The 20,705-nt window shown below is 39.4% G+C and overlaps 1 protein-coding gene across 41 annotated transcripts in view; it reads left to right on the plus strand.

Annotated features, from left to right (window-relative positions):
• RBFOX1 (RNA binding fox-1 homolog 1) overlaps nt 1–20,705 on the plus strand; it is a 1,167,310-nt gene that overhangs the window by 906,690 nt on the left and 239,915 nt on the right. For 4 of the 41 annotated variants that reach the window (XM_038151491.1, XM_038151496.1, XM_038151506.1 and 1 more), the window contains one exon: nt 18,839–18,993. The exons of the other annotated variants lie outside the window; for them this stretch is intronic. The gene's annotated coding sequence lies outside the window, so the exon portion shown is untranslated. Of the gene's footprint in view, nt 1–18,838; nt 18,994–20,705 lie in introns of those variants that run through there. 41 annotated transcript variants of the gene reach the window in all.

Raw genomic sequence — 20,705 nt, forward strand, 5'->3', positions numbered from 1 at the left:
CCATCTGAGAGAAAGATGAGAAGTGATTGCTAATGCACTTTTCAAAGCGCTATATCTAGCGGATGATTTTTAACTCTTTAAGTGGATTAACTGCCACACTGAAAGAATTTTTTTAAGTGTTTGCTTTCTCATCTCCTTAATCCTATTGTCAGTTTAGAATCATCCTGCGTGCTGATCACAATTATATAATAGGTTGAAAAGTCTGCTAAAATTGTGGCAGGCTCAAAATTCTGTGCTTGTTGCTTCTTTTGATTGCTGGTTGGCATTTTAGTTATTCTGAATTCCTAGAGAGTCAGATAATCGTGTTCTTAATTCACATATGGTCTCGTATTTTATGCATTTGGTTAAGTATTTCTTTAGGAACAATGCTACTTTATCTCAAAATTATCCAGGCAGAGAGGACCGAGTTGACATCACCTGCAAAGCCAATATAACATGGTTCTGGTTTTAAAGAGTAAAGGAATAAGAAGTTGCTTTTTTTTGGAAAAGCATTAATAAACTTTTACCATGACAATCTGCTTGGGTTTTTTGCTATTTTTCCCCTATCAGATAGTTTAGAGCAAACCAATAAAAAGACTTTGTTTTTATGTATAGTGCAAATATCGCTATTTTAGTGAAGCTGTAAATGCTTTTCTCTCTCTATCAAGTTGTCTATCGATTTTAAATACAGGTAACCTAAAAGCTTTATGTGGCAACTTAATAACTAGTGAATCCCCCTGCCTGTGCAACCTGTGACCAGCAGTAAAAAGATATTGTGAAGCTATCAAGTATTTTTTTTCCTCTCTAAAAATTGCACTTGAGATATGCCTGCTCCCTTGCACCTCAATTAAAATTAACTCGGACATCTGTATTATAACTGAGTTATAACTCAGTTGTTAAACTTTGCTGCCTATTTAGAACTTATGAAGATAATTGTTCGCATTTTTGTGTATCTACATGGGTATTCTGTCGGGTATAAGTTTTACAGTTGGAGATATGTCTTTCTTGGAAGACTGTGAAGGGCATTACAGTCTTCTCAAGATGGGCAAGCCAGTCTTTGTCACTAAATAGTTATTTATCCTCATAGCCACAAGGATGCTGGTTTTCTGTGGAGCTGAATGAATCATTTGGGAAAATCTGTGCTTTTGTAGTCATTTAAAATTGGCCACTATTTCTTTGTGCAAGTGACATCACTTGGCCAGTTAGTTTAGGATAAATGGATAAACTGTTTTCCACGGTGTGCTACAGAAGTGCTGTACTACTTTTTCCAGGGTTAGAAACTTGAGTATTTGCTCTGATATCTTTCACTTTACACATGTGTGTAATATTTTAAGAGTCAAATGAGGAACTGATTTTTTTTTTAACAGTTTATGTATGGAGGATGCTTTACATAACAATATTTTGAGTTTAACTCTTGAAAATAAAGTTGAAGATGAATAAAGGACAGAGGCCTAGGTCATGTTATAGATTAACTCTCGATAAGACATTAACTTGAAAAAGCCAACAGAAACTGAAGAATGCTTCTGAGTTAGTTGTTTGAAATGGTCTGAAATGATGTGGACGTATTCTTAATAAGATGGTTCTAACTATGGGAATCCAGAGTGACTTTTCAAAGAACATCACCCCAAAGTGACTGTGTCAGTGTCAGGACTGAACAGAGGGAGAACGTGGGGCTTTGCCTTGCAAGTTTTCACTGCGTCACTGTAAGGACAGGGTCAGCTGGGAAAGTGTGGATGCATTTGGGTGAGAGTTTTCCATAGTGTCAATATTTAAAGATACAGGAGAAGGGAAGTTGCATTTGTAGTGCATCCTATCTTTCGGTACCATTTCATGGGTGAGAAACAGCTGCATGCATGTATTTTCTATTTTCTCTTCTCCTTAATATGACATATCAATGCAAAACCCAGTTTCTGACCACAAGTTTACGTCAAATGGTAAACTGAAGTAATTTTTGCAGCAAAATGTCGACCGCTGGTAAATTGGGATTTGAGATTTATTAATGGAGGCTGTGGTCTGTTTTTCTGGTTATTCTGTTGGGGTTTTCTGAGTAAAGTGACAAAACAAACTTGTTTTGAAACATCACGGAATATTCCATGTCACGGTGTACAAGGCTGCTGTCATTATTTTAAAATTGGTATTTTTTTTTTCTGTTTAATGATGATAGATGTGCTTTGTTTTAAATAGTGAAGTGGTTTGTACAGAGGGTAATTCCTCTTAAATGGAGCAATTGCTCATAGTGGACATTCACAGATCGAAAACAATTGAACTGAAACTTCAATATCAACCTTTTCTGTCTTTAACAAAGTAGTTCATGGTACAGCTCTCAAGCTCTCATATCAATGATGAAAAGAATCCACCATGAAAACAAAGCAGAAACCAACAAAACCTCCATCTCTACCCCAGCTATTCCATTACTGCTTACATGGTAAATTAGTGTAATTTTGTTTGGGCCTTAAGCATTATGGCTATGGAGAAAAGCTGAATTCCCCTCTCAGTTACGTATGTCATGCTTCTGGATCTGATGATTTATAGGAGCCTGAAAGATTTTTTTATCACATTGTTTCTTCATGGCTTAATTCAACATTGATTTATTTGGTAGCAATTTCAATTGATGTAGTCAATAGTGTCAATAATGGAATAAGGATTAGAACAGATTATCTTTGTGCTAAAATCGTGTAAAAAGTTGAATGGATGAACAATTCAAACAGTTCCCGGATACAGTTTAACTTTCTTTAATAGAGCAAAAGCACATCAATTGCTGAATGCCACCATTGCAGTTACAGTTCTGAGCATCTAGTTTTTGCATTTAATACTTTGGTGATTCTTCAGGTATGCTTCAGGAAAGCTTCAGGTATGTCAGTTGAATTCAATAACTGATGTCATATGGTGACACTGCTTAAACCAATCATGAGATCACTGCCTTTCTTTGCCTGGTCCTTTGATAGTACTCATTCTGTGGCTCTCCTGTAAAATCAGTTAATCTGACTTTAGTTCTTGAAAATTTTCAGCGTCTGTTATCTTATAAATTGGAGTCTTTGCACAATTTTGTTCCTCTCTCTGCTGTTTCATGGCAGTTTTCATGTGAGAACGTACAACCTCTGCTTGTGATTGCATGAGTGCAAAGAAGTCCACGGTACTAATGCTCACTCACCATCTGTTTTTCTTACAGCTGGGCCTTGAATAATTGTCCAGTAGCTGATGGACTGAGGGTAGGCAATATTTTCAGGGTTTTCTGATTCATTTAACCAGCTTTGCTGCCCCAAGAGAAACACAGTGCTTGTTTATTCAAATGTGTAGGGTAAAAGGCTGTGCTATGTCAGACACATTATAGCACTCTGTTGAAACAAAAAAGGAGCTGCCATGCTGCAGACCATATCCTGTGGATGCATTTGTACCTAAGGGGGCACTGTGGCACTCCGAGGGAATTTTAGTGTATGAATGAAACAGACCTCAAAAGGTGGAAGTGCAGCTGTTGCGTCCAGGAGTGCTGCTAATGCGGATTTCAGGAATGATGTCTTGCTGTTCATCCTGATCTGGGTAAATCAGATCGTTTGGCATTCACCAACAAACTCGAGAGCTGGTGCTTGTGACTCCACCTGTGATTGAAGCCCAATTTCCACGTTTACAGAGCTTTTGTCTCCCAAGAGCTGCTCCGTTGTTTTCCAGAGGCTAATGAGAAGTGGCTTAGAGATCAAGTGCTGTAGCAGCTCTCATTCTGAGTAAGAGCTAGTTTGGGGCATTTAACTCCAGCCTTGTCAAACAAGGTCAAACTCTCACAAAAGGAGGGGAGGTGCTTTAGTGAAGTACTCTCCTCTTTAAATACTAGAAGAAGGGGGGAAAAAAGCCCCAACCAAAAAAAAAAAAAAAAAAGAAAAGAAAACCAACTCCAAACACAAAAACTCCTCAACAAACCAGAAGAATCTGTCAAGAAGGTTACCTGCTGCTTTGGACTAAAAGAGCAAGAGCAGTTGCAAAGGAGCTTCCGTGTGACAGGAGCAGGTGAATATTTTTGGCTTAGAACCATTATTTTTTTACTAAGTGACCTCTTTGAACAATTTAAAAGGCTTTATCCGAAAAGGGATGCCTGGATATTCCGTTGTGAGCTATTTGTAAGTTATCCCCATTCATTCTATTTGCTAAATATGTATATGGATGGATATTTTCTGGGGGAAAAAAAAGAAAATGGAAAAAAAAAAGAAAAAAGTGGTGTGGTATTTTATGCCAAGGAAAGTGTGTGGTGGTTATGTAAGCAGGGGGTTTTTCTCAGGGCAGCCAATAGATATTTCAGTTTTAGATTTTTTTGACCGTAGCCATTCAAAACTACTGTGATCTTTTTTGGTTTTTCAATGTGTGTATTTCTGAGTTGGTAAATAAGTACTATGATGATGTTAATTTTAGTCCTGCTAAAAATATTTTTGAAGTTTTTAATAGGTGGTATAAATGAAAGTGATAAAAATTGTGACACTGGAATTTATCACCTTGTTTTATAGAGTTAGAATAATGTTGGTGGAAAGGAGAAGTCAACACCCTCCAAGAATCCTTCAAGCTTTCCTGCCTTTTAAAGGTGCATGTGCGATTGATTTATCAGTTTTAAAGTGTGATGTGTAGTGCAAGAGCCCTCCTGAGAACCTGCTGTCATTTCCTTGCTGGCATTGCTCATTTCCCTCGGAGTTGCCTAGTGCAGCACCATTGACTTCTTTTACATTTTGCTTCCCCTCCCACTCTGTCAGTGCAGCAGCCCAGTGAATTTAATTAGAGAAAATAGCATATCTAATGTCTGTGCTATCCTGACTGGTTGTAGTTGGGCCTTTGGTCTTTTGCACTAGAGCAGGCTCCAGCTGTGGAGAGATCTCGCAGTGTTTTGATCCTGCTCTCTCTCGTTGTGTTGAACACAGGCAGAATCAAAATTAGATACTGTAGTAAGAACTGAAGTGTTCAGTGAATTATTTTTTGCTCACAGTGAGTCACTGATTTTTACTTTTTTCCTCCAGATATGGAAAGAAATTCTGTGGTACTTCAAAATTGAAATACTTAAGATGTTCAGGTACTCGTGAATAAGAATGCAAGTGCTTTCATCTTAGGACCATCTTTAAATTTACCTTTTAACCATTTATTTCAAAATGCACCAGAAATTGTTGCTCTTTCTAACTATAATATCTTGAATATGATTTTTTTTGGGTAACTGTACATTAATTTTATACTGTCGTCTCATATTTGTGGTTTGTATCTATGCTTATAGGTCCAATATGCCTTGCCTCAAGTCCTTACTGACTTGCAGTAATCTTTATTATAATTATGATGTCTTTTTAAAGTTTACTTTGGTTTTGCCTCTCATAACATTTTGTTTTATAGCAATCATCATTATCTCTGTAGTGGACAGTAAGTCTTGTACATGAAATAGTTAATTACAGATATTGATTATGAGCATGGAGCTTCATTTATCCAACAAGAAAAGATAAGAAGTTTTAAAATACACGCTTATGATAAGCACAATCTTTCATAAAGCAGTGTGAAATGTAAGTATTTCTTTGAAATAAGTTAAAGTAAACATTGTTAAGGGAGGCAAAAACAAGGCTAAAAGTTCTCCCTGAGAAGAAGATTTTGCCAAAACAGAGCTAGTGTGAAAATTTGGGGGTGAAAAGAACTTAGGCAGCCCGTATATTCCATGAGTGTCCCCTCTGTAAGCTTTCTTCCTTGTCATGTATTAGTCCTGTCTCTGGGATGTTACATGGCTGCATGGCTCAATTAATGCTCTGTGGCAGGAGGAGGAAAAAAATGTCTCTGACTTGTCAGAAGTGAAGTTATTTACTTTCAAAAGCTGACAGAATAGCACTGCAGGGGCTTCATTTATTTCCGCTCAGGATGTCATTATTGTGTAATGCAGAGGGACTCCTGCATGCATTGCAGGCTTATTCCTGTAATCTCGAGTCTGCTGGATGGCTGCAGAAGTGTAAAATGGCCCACTGGAATGTTTCCCTGTTCTGACTTCAGCTTGCTAACTTTTGCAAAGCAGCATTCCAAGTGCCTCAAATATTTATGGCTTAGATGGGATGAATGTGTTTGTTGGGGGTGCTGATGCTGGATACCTTTGGAATTGATGCTGGATACCTTTGGAATTGATGCTGGATACCTTTGGAATTGATGCTGGATACCTTTGGAATTGATGCTGGATACCTTTGGAGTGGTGCTCTGGCCTGGCTGGAACGCTGACTGGATCCCGGTTACCTTTGCAATGTGCGTCATTTTCCCTGATGGGTAGCATATGGTTTGAGACTGCTTTTTCAGCATTCCTCTGTCTGTCATGCTCCTTGGTTTTCCCAAGTCCAGCCCCAACAGGAATGTTTTAGCACAGAACGTTTCATCAAGATTACTGGCTATTTCACCTCAAAGTTTACGAAAACATTCAACTTTGCTGTTGTTGTATTACACATGCCTCAGGGGCAGGATAAGTAGTTTTGATATTCCCTACCAAGTTCAGCGTGTCTCGCTGCAAAAATACAGGAGCGTTCAGAAACTGCAATTCCAAGGGGCTTGGTTTACTTTGTCCTTTCCCTTTGATACCATCACTGCCAGGTTCACTTGGAATACCAGGCTTGGCATGCGAATGTGAAATTGCCTGTTGCTCTTTGGAAAGCTTTTTGATACACCAAAAGTAAAAACACTGAAACAGCAGAGTTCAGGAGTTCCTGTGCCCTTGTTCCAGCCTGCTATTAAAATAAAGAAATAAATGCTTCAATAGAAGATTAAGTATTCCTAATTACTTAAGGAGGAGTCACATCTTTTGTGATAATTGATTTTTTTTCTTTTTACAGGTAAACCCTCTTTGATTGGATTTTTAAATTTTTTTTTCAGTTTAGCGTGGCAAACTAAAAATTATTAAAATGCCAGATTAATTTCTCAGTACTGGATTTTACTTGCATACAACCTGCCTTTAAATTGAAGGGAAAGGATTCTGTTTCTAAATGGGCTTGCTTGCTCCTTTCCTGCTTTTCTCTTCCTTTTATTTGCAGACATAAAATCCAATAAATTTCTATTGCAGTTGCCGGGCTTGGGGGAGAAAAAGGAGAGGAAAAGTACAAAGCTATTGGGAAGCGTCAAACACGGCGGATGATGAAGTACATTTCATAGCAGCCAATTCCAAGCCCAAAATCCCTGTTGTGCAGGAAGGCTTCCCAGCTCACACAGGAAATTCAGCCATTGCACGGCAGAGTATTAATGATTTATACACCCCGCACCACTGCTTTTGTTCACTCGCAGAGCCGGGCTGTGTTAATAAAGGAATTTCAGGGAAAAGGGTCCTGGCATGCTGAGTTGTTTTGCTCAGTGCGGTGGACGCTGCCTCATAAATCAAAGGAATTTAGTGCTTTACAACCTTTCAGAGCTGCTGAGGGTGGTTGGTTTTTTTTTTTCTTTTTTCTTTTTTTAATCCGATACACCTAGGAATATTTTCATTTCTTTTCTATAAAGAATGAATGAACTACTGGATGAGATCTATCTCAGCTGTTTTAGGGTTGATTGGTTTGCTTCACAGTGGCATTATACTTCCATTTGTTTTCCATTTGGATTTATGCTTTATAGTGTTGTCTATAGAAGGAGACTAGCACGGTTTTATTACCATAAAGAGATGCAGATCACATTATATTCTGTCTTGTTTCTTAGAAATAACTAAATGAAATCTAAAGGCAAAATACATTTGCAGTAAGGAAAGCGGTTTTATATTCTTTACCTAAAATAAAAACAAATAATAATATTTAATATTATCATTTTAAAATAATTTTTGTTTTTATTAACAAAAATAAGCTTCAGTGTTCCTCTACAATACACATGAGTGATAATTTTTGAAGTTGCTTTTTTGCCTGTAAACTTTATTTCTTAATAGCAACTGCAGGATTAGGTACTTAATTTTGTATTTATTTACACAACTATCCTTTTCAAATAGTGGAACAATAATGATATCATGAAAGAAAATATGTATCTACATTTGATTATAGAAATCAAGATAAAGAAGGATGTTTTTTAAAAATCTCTGAAATTTTGATGTGAACCAGAGTATTGAATAATGTTATGGGACACTGTCCTAGCAGGAAACCACTTGGTTGGATAGTTATGGAAGCTAATCTTTGCTTTCCATTGCCTCTTTAAAAGCAGGCTGGGAGAGGGGGCAGGAAATAATTGCAGGGAATGTGTTTTGCAATCAAAGGGAACCTGCTTTTCCACGGGCATCTTAAGACTCTGTTACACAGCAGGCACAATGTGCTTTAGCCTTTTTGGATCATAAATTCAGGTACCTTTTTGTACAGAAAACGCGCCTGTCCTGTACTGGTCACAGTAGAGAAGGTGATTCCCTCTGAGCCTTGTGGAAGTCAACAGTGTGGGGATCAGTATTGCGGAAGTTACAGCTCCTAAATACTGCGAGGAATTCTTTGTAGATTTTGTGGTCTGCAGGCAAATCAATACCTTCTTCTCTGTTTTCCTCCCTGGCTTAAATATCGCAGATTAATACAAGGCAGGTGCCCAGTAAATGAGGTTTATTATGTTTATAGAGCAGCATTGCTGTATTTGTTTGTCCTCCATTATTTGGGTGCGTGAGTGCTTCATTGTATTTAATTATGTCTGTGAGGCACAAGACAACAGTCAACATCTGCTCTATTGTTGCCGTGGTTTACAGATAGCTTTGATGGGTTATTAAACAATCTATTTTTCAAACAGCAAACAGGGAAATAAGCTGCACCCATATTATGTAATTTTGTAAAGGTACATTATGTAATTAGTAGTCTAGTATTTGCACACTAATCTTTTATTTTGGTTGAATTTGTTATTCCTTTTTAAAAAAGTGATGATCCTTGGCAGTTTTTATTTAATGGTGAATTTCTAGTTTCTCTATGGCTTGAGTTGATTTTCTCACTACTAATTTGATTTCACCATATGTTTTATATTGAAATAATGTCTGAGTTGTGAATGCTAATACAGAAATTAGAAATGTGCATTAACTTTCATTTATTACTGAAACAGCTACTGACAAAGTATTGCTACAGAGGCATCATTAGGTATCTTGAACTCTTTTTGAGTAAAGGTTTATGCTGTTACCAAGACATCAGTTGGGGAAGGCAAGGTTCAAACAGCTTTGCCTCTCTTAGATCTGACTCGGGGCAGAGCGTCCCTCAGTGCTCCCTGGGCAAGGGAAGTTGTACTGTAGGGGCAGGGAGATGTCTCTGTAGAACTTGACTCTTGTACGAATGGATTCCCTGATGGAAAAGTGCTTGTGTGCTAATCTGCTTTTGATTTTGTTTTGGTTTAATGTACCTGTCAACTGTTTGAAGTTTCTTTATGTAACGCTGGTATCCACGATACTGTATCTGGATGCATTAAGGCAAATCACTGAAAGATTGCAACTACCCAGCATGTGATTTGTTTTTGCCTCAAAATAAAATGTAGAAGAAAATGTTCCAGACACAAATGATGAACAGATCCTAAAATTAGACTTTCTGTAGCTTTTATCATTGCAGAAAGTCACCTATTAAAAATGTTTGAGAACATGAGTCTGTAATATTTTCACGGCTCCTGAGCTGCTACTGCCCACAGTTCTAGAGCTGCAGCTTGCTGGGGTTGCTTCTGACAGCAGGACTTCTGGGGCTTTGGAAATGTTGTTAATCCAGTGAAACAGACTTAGGAATGCAGGTTTGGAACGAGGTGGTTCAAAATCCTTTGTGCGTGGACTGTGCTCTGGTGAGACCCCATCTGGAGTTCTGCATCCAGCTCTGGATCAGATTGCCCAGAGAGGGTGTGGAGTCTCCCTCACTGGGGGTATTCCAGAACCATCTGGACACACTCCTGTGCTCTGGGGTGGCCCTGCTGGAACAGGGAGCTGCCACCAGATGACTCATTGTGGTCCTTTCCAGCCTGACCCGTTCTCTGACCTGTTGGAGCAAATCTGGGGGTGGCACTGAAATGATTAGAGGGATGAAGCACCTCTCCTGTAAGGAAAGGCAGAGAGAGCTGGGATTGTTCAGCCAGGACAAAAGAAGGCTTTGGAGTGTCCTAGTGGTGGCCTTCCAGTGCCTGAAGGGAGCCTGCAGGAGACATGGACAGAGATTTTTTGTGAGAGCATGGAGTAACAGGACAAGGGGGATGATTTTAAACTGAGAGTAGGTTTACAGAAAGAAACTTGATACTGCGAGGGTTGTGAGACACTGGCACAGGTTGGCCAGAGATGCTGTGGATGCCCCATCCCCGCAAGATTTCAAGGTCAGGCTGATGGAGCTCTGGCAAACCTCCTTCAATGAAAGATGTCCCTGTCCAGGGCAGGAGCACTGAAACTGGATGTTCTTTAAGGTCTTTCCAAGCCAAATCATTTTATGGTTCTATGAACTAAACAATCCCTTTTATGTACATAAAGAACTGAATTCCAAGGAAAAAATGGATAAGAAGCATGGTTATTTGGATAATTATGCATCCCAACATGTAGGAGTGGTGTTTCAGATGCTTGTTGAAATGTCATTCTGCAAAATGGTCATAATTTTTAGCATAGAATGTAGATTCTTTGCTGTTTTGTTGGGTTTTTTTGGTTTTTTTTTTTTTTTTTTAATGCAAAGGCTTGCTAGAAATACTTTGTAATCTCCCCCTCACCTACGTGGAATCTAAGCAGATCTGCCCCTTCAAGTGTCAGTAGATGCTCCTCAATGGATGTGGCAAATTACTCTTGCAGTTTTGACAAATGGAAACTCAAACAGGAACTTCTAATTACAGTTTTGTAAAAAAGTGAAGGAATGCTGGGCTATTGCTCTTTGTAGAGAAATTGGTTTTCAAGGTGTTTCCAGAAAAGCCTTGAAACAGAAACTGGGCATGGGACGAGGGTTTATTTTAATCTTTATTTTCTGTAATATCTATTACTAAGTTCAGTGGGGTGTCTCTCTTGGGAAGTGCTCATTATAAACAAATATTTGTGTGTGTGTGTGCAGCCAAACAACCCAGGCAGGTGTCTCCAGAAGCCTGCATGGGAATGGAGCATTCCTGGGCTCTTTTTTTGGCATGCAGTGCAGGCATGAATTTTCTTGGGTGAGAAAAGCAGGATCAGAATTTCTGCTGGAGTAGATCAGTTTATTGACTTCTGCTGAGAGTGTTAGCTTTTGGCATTGCTGCGAAATTAATGCGTTGTACAGTGAATGTGCATTTTCTGTCAGCGTGTTCTTGTATATTTTGCTCAAGAATAGTTTTCAATGTTTATTCGCATTATAATTGTACAAGTAATTTGTGCCCATTTCCAGAAGAAAATGAACTTTGCCACTGCTTTATAAAATCTCCAAGGGAAAACTATTTTCAGCTTGATTAAGGAAGCTGAGTTCCAGCAGGCAGCATCTGATCTGTGAGAGTGATGGACACTGGTTGCTCTCAGGGCTTCACAAGGAGTTAGGGCTGTGGAGCACAAAATATCTCCGTGTTTTCTTCATGTGATCCTAAAGCGCTGATTAGGGCTGAAGGGTTGAGGATAAATCAGGAAATTTAGCTCTTTGACCACAAATGGCCAAATAGATCAGTGCAAAAACATAAATGTTGTTAGGCACCTGTACCAGATCACTCAAGCATCTGAGAAGGGAGGCTGTGAAGAAGACTTCTCAATAAGAAAAAAAAAGAGGCAATTATAAAAACATTTGAAAATAATTTCTGTAAGAATCCATTTCTCCAAGTTGCCTCATTAATTATCCTGAAATCTGACAGTTCTGTAGAAGCAGCTCTTCAGTGCTTTTCTGTCGGTGCAATGCAAGAGAGATGTTCCAATAATAGCATTTATAATCCAGATGTGCAAAAGTCAGGTCTATCTTATGAACCTCCTGTACAGTTCATGTTTCTTGAGCACCTCAAATTCAAACTTGCAGAGGAATATTATATTTCTTCTTTTTATTTGTTCCTGATGTTAAGTCACATGTATTTTGTTTGTTTAGGTCTTTTCTAAATAGTATCAGATGTTTCATCTGGTTAGGAACAGATCACTATTGAAAAACTTTTGAGAGGAGGTAAGATGCTCTCAGTCAAAGAGTTTGAGTTCAGTTTTTGCGGTCTGATCCCCTGATCTTGCACTAAAGGAGAATTGACAACTTCTGAGGTCCTAGAAGGAGGCTACTTATTCTTTGTCTTACTTCTTGAAGCAATAAAAATCTTACTAATATCCACCTAATAACTTGAGTATTCACTAAAGCACTGATTTCAATAAAAATAGAAATAATCCCCTTCTGTTGTCCTTCTCTGCACAAATTTATCCCAGTCCTTTGCTGGTTCCTTCCAAGGGCACTGGCACAGGTTGATTAAAACCTAAATGAAGGTGAGATTAAAAAGGCCATTTTTTCTCTATTCACTCCTAATATCAAATGGAATTGACAAAAAGTAAAAAGTGGATGGCAGGAAAGGCTTTTACCATCTGGCACTGATACAGCAGTGTTCTGGTTTTCTGATCTTAGGTGCTTTCTCTCCTCTTCTGTTATTCTGAGCAGTAGCATGATCCCCCTAGCTTTACGTTGTCCTGAGAAAGTTGTGAGAGGCATCATTAGAAATCACGTATTCCCATGAATTCAGTGCCCACTGAGATTGCTGAAGAATACATAGGACTGGAATGTGGAATGAATAAGTAGAATATTTTAAATAGGTCTTAGGGGAAGGGAGAAAAGTAAACACATGATGTGGTTCTTTTGGGTGAGAGCTATTTACTGTGTTACCAGGAACATTTCTTGAAGCTTAATCCAGGGAATTTTGTTCTTCCAAATTAATTCTCCTGTGTACCAGCTCTTTACAGAGAGGTGCCTGCAGAGTACCAGAGCAACCCCACTGACATGGATCTGGCTTCAGTCACAGACCTCAGACTGGGGCAGAAGGGATGTGACCCATCTCAGGGAAAGCCGGGTTTTAGCTTGGCCTGGATAGGCCAAGTGTCAGACCCCCACACTGAGTTTAGGAGTGGGATAGGTGCCTCCATACACGTGCATTAGCAAATATCTATGAGACTGAATTGACTTCAGACATTAAATAGCAATGAAGTTGAAAAAGCTTTCTTAACTTTCTGCCATTCATATTTGGAGGCGAACTTCCTATCAGCTGGGCTTTCTAATGCTTTCAGCCAAATCCTGCCTGCCTTAGATGCTCCTTGCTTGTAGCTCTTGGCTAAACTTTAGTACTTAAACTATTGCCAGTGTCTTGAGTAGAGCTGAGTTATGGCTTACATTACATCTAATGCCTTCAAGTCTTGGTATTTTATCTCTTGAAAATATGAAACTTGTCAGTAGTGAACAGAAATTCCCTCTGATCCCTTTAAAGACCTATAGGGTCTTTATTATTTTGGGGTTTGAATTGGTTGTTTCTCCAAGGCACCCTGCTCACTTAGGATATCTACCCTCTGCTGGTTTCTGCAATCAAACCATAGCACTTGGCATGGTAGGGTGCTTGAGTGATGTATTTATACAGGCAGGAGGCAGGGTTTAATACCATCTCATGATTCACTGTGCAGTCCTATTAATATGAGCTTGACTCGGGGGAATAAGTAGCTGTTACTTGTCAGCAAATCCTGAGTGTATTAAGGGGGTGAAGTTGTACTGAAAGATCCTCACAGTGATACTCTGCTGTTCCCAAGGGAAGCAAATGAAAACTGTACTTTGATGAATAATGAATGTTCTAATTGGGGTCAAGAAGAAGTCATAGCTTCCTGTGATACAGTAGTTAGAGTAGCCTGACTACAGCAAGAAAGAAAAGTCTGTTTGACCAGATTTGGTAATAAAAATATGTGACTGTCTGTCACCTCGGTCGTCTGCACACAACTAAAGCCTGGGATGTGACAGTGACAGGCAGGTGGTTTATCTCTTGTACAGCTTGGGTGTATTCCCGAGATCCTCTTTGAGGTATTGGTTGGTGCCCATAAGAATATGGCCATGAGCAGGTACTGAGACTGGATAGTGCTCAGGTATTGCCCAAAATCCTGTGTGGAATGGATGAAGAGCTCTCATGGCATGGCTTGGGTATATCACTAGGATTTATTAAGGGTGGGTATTGGTTACCTGATTTGCAAGGAAAAATGTTTTTGTTACTGCCGGGCTGATTTACAAATGAACATACCCTCAGGGAAGATTACAGCCTGTTCTTACCTGCTGACAAAATACATGCAAAAATACGTATTTCTTGGTCATCCTGCATTCAGCACACAAAGGAGAAGAATAAATGAATGAGATTAAGGAAGATATATGCAAGTACGATTCTACTACATAATTGTGAAATAGGTATACATACAACCTGAGACTTTATTGAAGATGTATGTGATACTGCTTATCATTTGTGGAAGATGTGCATAATTTTCAGTAGTTAGTCTGTGTAACTGCACGATATCAAACAAGCATGAGATCTTGAAAGTGTTCTGTGTTTCATACAAAATTTTCTAAGCTGCTTAACTTCTCATGGATTGGAGGCTAATCTCAGCTGATTTAGAAAATGCAGATAATCTCAAGAGCAGAGTTGAGAAAGATATCTGAAGTAGCCTGGAGATGTGAGAGAGTGTGTTCTCAAAAGAGCCAACAGGGAAAATTCAAGTGATTTGGTACAGCTATCCAGCTGATAAGAGTTATGTAATAAAAACCAACATGGAACTCTCTGCAAGAGAAGGAAAACAGTGCAGTTCTCACTAAGGCAGAAGAAACAAAGTGCAGGACTTGGTAACACGTCTTCAGTGCTGTGAATAAGTTGTGATGTCTGCGTGTCAAAATCAACTCTTGGTACTTAAAGCAAAAGTGTTTTCCTACAGTTTTGCAGCTAACAAGTGATCCAGGATAATTGGAGGCACATGGAGAAGTTTCCTTCACAAGCAGAGTTGTGCAGGCCTATGGAGGTGTGTTCCACCACTTTTTGTAGCTTTAGGAGCCTTTCTAGCCTTTCTGTGTGGCACCTTGCAGTCCAGTGTCATCTTTTTCCTAGCACAGAGCACAGCACATGAAATAACTGAAGTTTTCAGATCCATCCTGCTTTAATTTTGACACAAATGCTGGGATAATAATATGGTTGTGATCCACAATGTTTCTAACTGGTGTGATAGTGCAGCTAAATTAAAAGACACCTATAGCTACTTGATTGTTTTTTTCAGAGAGTAGCTGTTCGTGGATTGTTCTTGGCTTTGGTGCCTTGATATGTAGAGCTGATGACAGCTCCTTACCTTTCTGTGGTAGCCCAAGGCAAGTCCAAGCACAGAGGGATCCCTTAACTCCAGTTTTAACCTGCTGCTTCTCTCTAGCATACATTTATCACCTATGTAAGTGAACGTGTCTTGCGACTCACTGAAGGGTAAATCACTCTCCCTGCTGTCAGGGGACGAGTTCTTATCTTTTAGCAATCCATTCTAAGTAGGGAGTGAGGGTTTTCAAGACATAGAAGAGGGCAAGCCTTGCCTTTAAGAGTTCTGGAAAAAAATGAAGCTAAGTAGATGTGTATCTTTTAAGTGTGTGTGTTCTTTTATATTGCTGTCATTGTGGTGTTCTCCTTGTACCTGATTCAATTCTCGTCAAAGGAATTCACAATCAGAGATGGATACGATTTAGAGCTGACCTGCAGAGGAGCAGGGATATTGGTCATCACGCCACTGGACAGTCAGCTCATCCCCCAGGCCATGTTTTTGTGTGGCATTCTGGCAAGAAGAGGTTTTATGGGCCGAAAGAGAAGGTTCATAGGTGTTTAGAGAGGGCCTTGGCTGGTAGCAGGCAATTTCAGGAGAAAGCATGTTAAACCATTTGGAGTTTGGTTAGGAGGTGAAGGAGCACAATATTCAAGGCAAGACAAAGGATATTCATCTTTGAGTTGTTGACAGTAATAGCTTGGGTAGGAATAGGCTGAAGTGAGTCTTTGAAGGGGATGACAAGTGCTGGATAAAGGTAACAAAGGGATGTGTTTTGGGGCAGTGCAGGTGGGGAAAGAAGTGATCTTTATGGGAGCACTCCAAAAGAAATGCAAAGTAAACACACAGTGAGATACCCCAGCAGCCCATGGCTCAGACCAGAGCACTGACAATAAGAAGGGAAGGTGAAACTAGAGGGAAAGGAATGGCTCTGTACTCAGAAACAAACATTTACTCAAATATTGCACTTCAAGTGTTGCAAGGCCTATTGGCCTACAGGGCAACAGCCTTAATTTCTCTAGGGCTACAAATAATTTCCCAAACTTTTTTCCTAAGTTTTTGCTTCTGTGTGAAGCTCTTGTATTTTGCAGGACTGGATTTCTTTATCTTTGAAATCTCCAAGCTAACTATCATTGTATATTTAGAAGAAAGAGGCTAAAATTTGAACTTCAGTGCAACTGAAGCATTGTTGTTTTCTGTCTGAAGAATCAGCTGGGCTGATCTTGACCTGCTGCTAGTTTTTAATGTGCTCCTAAGAGCTAGTGTAATTGTTAGATGCAAATGTAATTTTTAAATGGAAACTTTAACTTCAGAAGAAAAATGTGTTAATTCTAAATATACTGTATCCCACACACTTGAAAATGATGGTTTCTCCCACTTTTAAACAGTTTCTATATCCTTGCCCTATTCTCTAGTGTGAACTGAGATGCTTAATAAACTCAAAACAACTCTGATGACATTTGCTGTGCTGGTTATCAGTACGAGACCACCACATAGGAGATTTGTATAGGTGGCATTTTCTGCTTTAGGAGTCAGTAAAATATCCTTGCTGTGTTTTTGGCTCTGCTGTTCTGTGTGAGAGGAGCTGGCTGGGGAATTGGTACCTGGCACGAGCAGCTCTTACACATTCTTCATGCAGAAGAGAGGGGAACAGGGAGCAGATGAGGATGGGGCAAGCCTGGATGGTGCTCCTGGTGCACTTGAAGAGCCTCTGGCCCTAAATGGCTTTTGCAGAAAGGTGGAAATAGTCTTTGGAAGACAAGTGCAGCAGTTATAACAGTGCCAGCAGTTGTGCCGGGGAGGGTGGGGGAAGATGTGCAGGAGAGCTTTTTCTGCCTATCAATATTTCCTTTAATGCCAGATCACCTCAGGCAGTGCTAATCAACAGCAGCTCACCTTCTCTTTCAAAGCATCTGTGGTGCTGGTGTCTGGTAATCCTTTTTTAGAGACAGTAATCTAAAGTTGCTGTGGATGAGGGAAATTATCAGGAGACTGGGAAACCAATTTGTCCTTTCAGTTTTGGGGTTTCTTGTACCAGAAAACTACTGAGAAACCTTAAAGAGAAAATGGAGAGCATTTGGACAATGGGGAAGGTGGTCAGAAACGGGAGACTTGAACTTAAAAGATTCATATATGACATAGCATAAGCTCTGAAGAGGGTGCCAAAGTGGTACCTGAATTATTTAAGGTTTGAGGGATGGGAAAGTTAGACCAGTGTAGGAAGGAAGCAGAAATTATTTGAAGTTCATTGGTGTTGTGCAGCATTTGGAAGAACTACTGTTTGTGGTATTTTGAACTAGATACAGGCATTAAGAAGAATTAATTATTTGGCAGAAAGATGGTCTAAATAGATTACTTCGGTCAGAATCTGATTAGAGCATACATCATTGATTGGCTGATGACTGCATTGCAGGGATCTGCCTTTTCCAGGCATTGTGGCCCCAGGGAAGTTGCTGAAGTATTTTTTTTTTCCTGCCTTGTACCATAGCAAAACTTAGGCATCTGCTTTTGCCTGGGGAAGTATTTTGGTCATTGTCTAATGTGCTATTTACATCTTATATGCAGGTGGGATCAAAACTGATCATTCTTGCACCATTTTCATTTTTCTTGTTCTTTCTGAATGTGTAGTCCAGTTTTCAGGCATATCTCTAATTTTATTTCTGTATCTGTGCATCTGTACTGTACAGCAGTCTCCATTTCCTACCTACTTAAATGACTTCTTAGCAAGCCTTCAATGAAACTGCTATTAGAGCACTCCTGTCAGTAGCTTCAGTGCTGTGCTAAAACATGAGATTTTGGTATTAGGTTGCTGGGCCTGAAATACATATGAGTTTTATGACCATCTACTCCTACCCTGCCTTGCTTAACCTATGCTCTTCACCTTTAAAAGCAGCTTTTCATTAATAAAACCTGCCTTTTGGAAAAATCTGCATAGTTTAAACAAGTAAGATTGTGCATGTTATTTGTGTATATACATTTTACATCTAAAGCTAGTGTTCCTGTGTTTTTCTTGTTCATTCTTCCTCTCTCATTGCTGAAATCAATTTTTAGTTTCAGAAAATCCATTAAAATTTTTAATGAAAGAAACCAAAGCCAACTAGGGCTTGGGAACAGCTGAAAGCAGCATACTGTCTATGAGCACACTGATAATGGCTTAACATGTCACATTTTTTCCTAACAGCATTATAATTTTCTAGAATGCAATGGAAAAGAAAGCTGTATAGTTGTTTAAAATAGATGATCTCCCCTTTTCCACCCACACACAGAGTTAATTTTTTGCAGGGAGGAGGAACCCTGCAGCAGGCAGGAAGTGGGTGCTGTCACCACCAGGGACATCAGAGAGGTGCTTGATGTGCATGTCCTGACCATTCTGGCTTTGTCCTCCCAGAAGTGTTTAGGTCCATGCTCGACCTTAATCCTGCTGAAGTGAAGCAGAACTCCCAGCTTTACCAATATTCTTCTGGCTCATTCTCTCAGTCCTCAGCACTCTTGGTGGTCAAATTTCATTTATTCAACATATTCTAGCAGGAGTGACCATGGATACTAACTAACAGCCAGCTGTAAAACTCAAGTGAAATTTCCTTTTTGCGTGGCTGGGGGGGGAGAGGAAATGTGTTGATCTAAAGTGGTGGAGCTGATGTAGAGGCATTGGCATAAGTTCTGAGCCTGGCACGGGGCGGAGACGCGAGTAAAGCTCTGTTGTGCTTCTGTGGTTTTGATTCGCAGAGGTTTGTGAGAACTTAGGTAGCTGGTGCACACATGGGACATCACCACAGAGCCCAGCCACCAAGTCAGAGCTTGCATCTGGAGTGCCCCACACCCAGACATTTAGAAGCATGTTGTTATAGTGAGGCAAGCAAAGCGTCCTTGCATTAAACCAGGTAATTATAGTTTATTTTCAACGTTTGTTTTTGTGTATTGCTATCTGCGATGTAGAAAACAGCAATGCTTCTCAGACATTTGATGTTTGTTATTCCGGAATGTTTATGCTGCTTGCAAAGGGCCGGAAGTGTCCTCCTGGAAGCTGCTGAGTTCACACTACCACTGCTATTTGCATCATATTCTGTTACAAGCCACTCTTTTTTGTTACTGTGGATTTGGAAGGCTGCTCTAGACCCTCACTAGACAAGACCAAAATACTTCAAAAAAACCCCCGAACTTGGAAAAATATGTTCAGCCTAAATTTATTCATAACTAGGTTTTTCTTGATTTTTAGAGTGTCAGGATTGTCCTTAGCTTAGTCTCTTCCTCCTACTGTTTTCTTCCCTATTCACAGATTGCTTTGCTGGGATAAACAAATCAAATTTAGGTTTCTGTTGCAACATAGTTGTTCCATTCCCCTGAGCACAAAAAGGAATTTATCTACAATGGTTGTATTTGAATTTGACCTTTTCTTTTTCACTATTTAATGTGGATGAAGAGAAATGTAGTCTGTTGGAAATACCTCTAAGAAATCAAGAAATAATTAAGAATTAAAATTAAGAAATACTGATAATTTTCCTATTTACATCTCACTAGCATCTCAAATTCTTTAAACAGATGCAATGAGATCCTGCTTTTCTTCCTCCTGAGTTTAGCTCTGAAGTTTCTGTCATTAGGAGGAGCATGATCTTGCATTTTGTATTATTGAATTTTGATTAATGCAGCCCATAAGATTTAGCAGTTCTTTCTATGTAATATCCTTATCCTTTCCAGTTTTGACAGTACCTTCCAACTTTGTGTCATCAGGAAATTTCATCAGCAGTTGCCTTGTGCCAAAATAATTAAAGAAAATGTTCAAAAAAATCTGTCCTAAAATAGATCACAGAAAAGCTTCCCTTGAGCCTGCACTTTCCTGTGCAAATCTTCCTCTGCAGGTTTTCTAACATCTTATCAAATATATACATGCTGAAACAAAAAAACCTGCCAGATATTTTACAGAGCAATTTAACAGTCTGTATTTATGTCAGTTGTCCCACTGGAGTCATTTGAGTAAAGCTTGCAGAATCCATTTTATAATCTCCATTCCTGGGTGAAAGAAATCTGCTTTCTTTTCAAATGCAGCTCACTCTGCTGGATGAAACAAATAAGCAATAGTTAAAATGATTTTTTTTAATTAAGTATTTTTAAGTGAGCTGTGACTGCAACTTGCTTTCTCATATACACCTTTTGTTTATGTATTTCTCTGTGAAAGTTAGTGACTGGTTTTGTATTGGAATTAATGACAATCTTTTGAAAAAAATCTATGATGTGTCAGCTTGCTTAGTAATTAAACTGCAGAGTTTCTCTTCCTTGGTAAGACAGGACCAAGAAATAGGATTTATAGCTAAGCATGGTCAGATAAGCAGTGAGAACAGCATCATCCCCAACAACAAAGTGAAGCAGTTCTGAAACAGGAGATGGAGTGGGGTAAACATCACTCCATCATGTGACAATTGCTGGCCTCCCTGGCAGCTTCAGCAGGGAGCATCACTGAGGGTCACAATTCCACATCTAAAGTTAGCAGTGGGGTAAGGCTGGAGCTGGGGAGGGCCAGCAGGCAGCTGCTCAGGGAGATTTCCAAATCCTGCAGCACGGCCGCCGTGATACACGAGAATCAATTACTGAAAGCCTT

The sequence above is a fragment of the Motacilla alba genome, chromosome 14 (assembly GCF_015832195.1).
Source record: "Motacilla alba alba isolate MOTALB_02 chromosome 14, Motacilla_alba_V1.0_pri, whole genome shotgun sequence".
NCBI classification, from domain to species: Eukaryota; Metazoa; Chordata; class Aves; order Passeriformes; family Motacillidae; genus Motacilla; species Motacilla alba.